This window comes from Sinocyclocheilus rhinocerous, unplaced genomic scaffold (assembly GCF_001515625.1).
Source record: "Sinocyclocheilus rhinocerous isolate Xijiao unplaced genomic scaffold, SAMN03320098_v1.1 scaffold392, whole genome shotgun sequence".
Taxonomy (NCBI): Eukaryota; Metazoa; Chordata; class Actinopteri; order Cypriniformes; family Cyprinidae; genus Sinocyclocheilus; species Sinocyclocheilus rhinocerous.
Window position 1 is genome coordinate 1,101,490 of NW_015638990.1, and position 5,404 is coordinate 1,106,893.

At 35.7% G+C, this 5,404-nt stretch overlaps 1 protein-coding gene across 3 annotated transcripts in view; it reads left to right on the plus strand.

Moving 5' to 3' along the window:
- The window catches only part of neurl1ab (neuralized E3 ubiquitin protein ligase 1Ab), a 32,125-nt gene that overhangs the window by 14,634 nt on the left and 12,087 nt on the right, over nucleotides 1-5,404 (plus strand). The window contains exon 1 of one of the 3 annotated variants that reach the window (XM_016566430.1): nucleotides 534-672. The exons of the other annotated variants lie outside the window; for them this stretch is intronic. The gene's annotated coding sequence lies outside the window, so the exon portion shown is untranslated. Of the gene's footprint in view, nucleotides 1-533; nucleotides 673-5,404 lie in introns of those variants that run through there. 3 annotated transcript variants of the gene reach the window in all.

Below are 5,404 nucleotides of genomic sequence, written 5' to 3' on the forward strand. Positions count from 1 at the left end.
GACATCTGTGGGTGAACCTGGCAGATATCGGGAAGAAAGAGAGGGGCTTTCTTCTCGGCTTTCTTGTTTCGCCTTCCGAACTTTTCGAGTACCTCCGTTGAGACGGTGGTCGAGAAGTTCAGGGAGGCAAAGGCGCCAATAAAGTATACTTTTTTTTCACTAGGGATGTAATCCTAAAGTACTAATATGTAAGTTTAAGGTACTATTTAGGTGTAAATAAGGTACACAATGTACCTTTTAGGTTTTGTACCATCCCAGTGACAGCTTTGTACTCTTTTTCTGAGAGTATAGCAGTGTACTATTCTGAACCATTTGTTGCATGTTTTTTACTGCTCTCTAGATAGAAAGCTGGGAGTGTGTCCAATGGGCAATGTAGGAACTGATAACTCTCTAATTGGCCTGGCCACACTCTGCCACCTCCACCAATGAGAGAGCTTCTGTCTTTACCGCTGCCAATTACTGACAGCTGTTTTGGTGTGAAAGCAAGGTTTTAAAACACCAGTTGGCCAGCCAGTTTGGGGGAGAGAGGGAATATGCATTTTCGTAGTTATTTTTCTCAAGATGTCCGTTTGTATTTAGTCTTACACTCCCGTGGCACGTTATGTTTGTTCATTTCTGTTTGCCTGTGTGCTTGTATTGTGGTATTACGACATTTTAAAACCTGAAAATCAGGTAATTTTATAGTTTTTTTTCTTTGTTTATTGAATGGTTGTATTGATTCTGTAGAACACTGTTAGTTCACTATTAATGGAAGAAATTTCCATTGCATGTCAGTATACATAAATGATTATTGTTCCTGTAGCTCAATTGGAGAGCATGGCTTTAGCAACGGCAAGGTCATGTGATTGATTCCCACGGAACAGGCATATTGATCAAATGTATGAACCTTGAATACAACAAACCTTGATTGAAAGTTTCTTTGCATAAAAGCTTCTGGAAAGATATGAACAAATAAATAGAAAATGGAACTTTGCATCAATAACCCATGCAAAAGATGAACAAACAGACTCCAAAAACGTTTCTTTCTCGGACATTATGAGACATTTCTTGAATTTTTTTTCATAAAAACAAAGAAAGTGTAGGTAGCTCACTGTTAAAATCATGTTGGAATGCAAATGAACACCATAAAGACATAAATTGTAATTGTGAAACATTTTAGTTTGTGTTGTGTTGATGGATGTTGATTTTGATATTTTTTCCATTTTCATTTTAATCTTAACGTTTTAGTAATTTTGTTGTGTTATTGTCTTGGTGATTCGTTTTTTTTTGTTTTTTTTGGTATGAGTATGTCTATATAGTGTATTATTTTTTATTTTACGCCTAGTACATGAAGTTCAAATAAAAATGAGAAATGTTGCCTTGGCAGCTAGCAGAAATAATATATATTTGTAACATTTATTTATTTAGTTACCATTGATTTTATTTCAAGTAAAGAAAATGTTTTTATGGCTCTAGTTTTACTTGACTATAATATGCCTGCTCCTCATCTAGCAGGCTTGTGTGAAATTACGTTGTGTGAAACTATCAAACTACGTTTTCCATCATTCTCTGTAGTAGATGATAAAATACACTCACATCTAATGTGGATTGTTCTTTATTTTGTTATGGCCCCTTTATTCCGAACCATATTACACACAACACGTTGTAACTGATTTCTGAACTCTGAACTTCTTCAGAAAGACTTAAACATAGCATTTCACACAGCCTGTTTGTTGTGAGACTTTTATATCACTTTTAAAACCTTTCACATTATACCTCCATCAATGCCACTGATGTAAGACGCCGAGCATGTACTGCAGGCCCTGAGAGTGAAAGACCTTTCCCTGAAAGTAAACCAAGCGGCAACCTCCTGCTCTCTCTCTTGAAGCCAATGCGGAAGTGACTAAAACTGCAATTCATCGACTGGCCGCTGGCTCCAAAAGGGAGTCAGTCCCATAGAATCCCCATGTTAAAATACCCAACTTTACAGCAGAAAAAAATGTTTACATCCTGGTACAAAAAATGATTTTGGTCTATATAGCTAATTTTGCCTTTCATGACAACTGTAAGGGTAGTGAATTTTTTTTATAACTCATCCGTTTAAATTATATTAAGCCTTAAAGTTCTGCATAATTAAGGGCGTGGCCACTTAAGTGACAGGTGGATTGGCGCTGCTGTCACCACCGTCGAGCTAGGTGGGCGTGGTTTCAGCAACCAGCTCCTGCCTCTTTGCTCATTTTCGATTATCTGGGAGTGACGCGCTGCCAAGATGGCGACGGCTGGCTCCGCCCTCTTTGAGCTTCAAAACCGCTCGTCAGAAACCTACGGGTGACGTCACGGACACTACGTCCATGTTTTTATACAGTCTATGGCGTAAACACTTTCACCCCAGAGAGGCTCTTAACATTAAAAATTGCACCGCAACATAATGAAACCAGACAATGTGACACTGTTCCTAGTGTGCATTTGGAAGCATCACTTCTCTGATGTTAAGAAATTCATCCAGCCCAAGAACACAACAAAAATGTGCCTTGTGGTCCATCACAAGCCACGACTGATGTTGTTTATGTATGAGATTTATAAACAGAATGTGTGCTGGAGCAGAAGGATGTGGCTCAGGCACACAGTAACAGTGCTGATGTTACCCCAGAGGAGCATTTAGTGAATATGGTGAGAAAGGGGGAGGTGAAGAGAGCAGAGATGGGTGCTTTTGTGGTTCAGGTTCATGGGACTTAGTCCGGTTTAGTAACTACTTGTAACACAAATGGTCAGCTGAAGGATTTATTGTATAATATGACATTCTTGTGTGTTTTAAAGTATATTTTAATTGGATACCCACGTTTCATAAAATAATAAGTTTCCTCAAAATACACACAAATCTTATAAAACACTGAGAAGAACTTATTTGCTATTTGCTGATAATATACTGTTCTTGTTGCTCTGCTTAGGATGTATTTACTTTTTAACTATTTTTATTTCATTTTATTCTGTATGTGACAAGATTTTGAGTCTTTACGCACAGCAGTCAGAACCAAGTGATCCAGTAAGAATCACACAAAAAGGGACATTTAGCAACAAATGGGAAAAAAAGGATTTTAGTTATAGCAAAAACAGACAAAGAGCAATAGACCTTAGTCAGGGTAGCGTCATATTCAATTTTTGATAGGAATGAAAACTATGGCTATGAGGGATATTGTACAATATGGATTGTGCTGTTGTTTAAAAACATACTCAGCTGATGAAATGTCTTTCAAAAAAAAGTTTTTAAAGTTGTGAAAATTATGTGATCTAGGACTTTTATATTGTCACATTGTAAAAACTTTGTCTATTCCTCGCAGCCTGGTTTCCATCTGTGTTAAATTGGAGTTTAACCTGATTAAGGTCTATATCAAATTAAAGCATTACTGTTATAATATTTTGAAAGAAAAAGGAACAATATTGTTATCTGTAAGGCAGTTTGGTGCTTTAAAGTTATTATATTTTAATACAGTCATTCAGGGGCCAATAGAGGGAAAAGTTGATTGATCTATCAAGGTCATTATTTATATGTTTGTTCATTTTTATTTTATTTTTAAGACATTAAAAAAGGTTATTTGTTTGCATTAAAGTAAAAAACAGATGTCTAGATGGTGTAACTTGAAAAAGAAACATTGTTTAGCATATTATTATTATTATTATTATTATTTTAAAATGAGCTGTGAAGAATTTGTATTAAAAACAGTTTTCAACCTCTTCTTCCTCCTTGTGCTCTTGCTTGTTCTTTTTCTTCTTTTTTATTTCACTAAGCAATAACTTATAGATATTTAAGACAATGGATATAAGTATCATTTTGGTTGTGTTTGTATAAGTGAGATGTCTTAATCTGCATTATATCATTGTCTTTTAAGGACTCTCAATGAGAAATGAGCACAAAGTTGTGCATGGAGTTTTGAACAGTGCACCAGAACTGCAAGAACATGTCAACAGTTTTGCAGAAATGGTATTTGTTTCCAGCACATTAGCATGAGCAATGATGCCTTGGTGTATGGCTGCAGTAGTGTGTATCCAATTGAAAAATACTGTAAGCACACAGATATTTTCCAGTCGCTTTGCATTTATATCAAAGATTAGGGGAGTGTTTTTTCCAGTTGCTTCAGGATACAGATTTGGCGCTTCAACCTGCTGTTTGTGAACCATTGGCTTTAAAAAGGCCAATTATAGTTTATAAAAGATAGGAGAAATCTATTTAAAGGCCTTGATGTCTGCATCGGAAGGGCATGGCCTCACTCTCCCTGTTAAAGTGGCAGTGTGGGTGCATGCATGCGATGCTGTCATACCCGGTTGAGACTGACAGCTTTGATATTTATGACGTAGGCTGATGAAAGCGAGCAATCGGCACTCTGCATGAGTGCTGTGTGTGTACATGTGTGTGTGTGTGTGTGTCTATATTGATTGCTGAGCTCTGATGGGTTCACTGTTGGTGGTCTTCTAAGACTTAGTTCACACATCTCTCTAAACCGCTAATAAGGTCATACTGGCCACACAAGCATGTATACACACACACACACACATTCCTCTCTAATCCACAGCCTCACACAATAACACAAATTATATATAATTTAGCTATTTCTAAACTAAACAAGATAATTTGCTTTTGCCTGCTAAACAGCACGTAATGCTCTATTCAGTATTCAAATCAAATGTTACTCTTCTCCATGGTGGACAATGTTCTAAAAGATTCAGGGAGTCTGTATTGTAGTATATTTATGATAGACACAATACAACAGACTTTATATTCTTAAAACATTTTTATATTATGAATGTATCCTGGAGTTCTGCTCAGTCACGTTACAGCGAGAGTCTCGTGGAGCTTGTTGGTGGTGACATTTAGACTTGTAAAAATCAAACTCTGGCTTTTTAGCGTGAGTTTTTGACCCATGCTCTTTTCACTTTGCTTGCTGTCAGACAGAGAGTGAGACAGAGAGAGATGTTCCTAAATTGCCTGAAAAAGATCGCATGCAAGTGCTACTGGGGGAGAACAGTTATTCATCTGCAAAATGTATACTTTATATTATGGCTTATTCAACTTTACAACTTCAGCTGTATTCGTTGACTCTATACATTCGTACAATAGAATTTTCTTAAAACTGCATTAATAATAATAATAATAATAATAATAATAATAATTAAATAAAATAAACATTTTAGTAATTTAACATGAATTTATTATTGCAATTTTTCCTTCATTTAAAGTTTACACATAAAAAAATGAATAGTACTTTATTATTATTAATGCTATTTCTATAATAGAATTTTCCCAGAAATAATTGCGATAAGCGATATTATTGTCATTTTAAAGACCATTTTATGCCACTGAATATATAATCATAATGTAACAGCATAATAATGCCTACACACTTCCAAATGACAACAAACTTTTAATTCT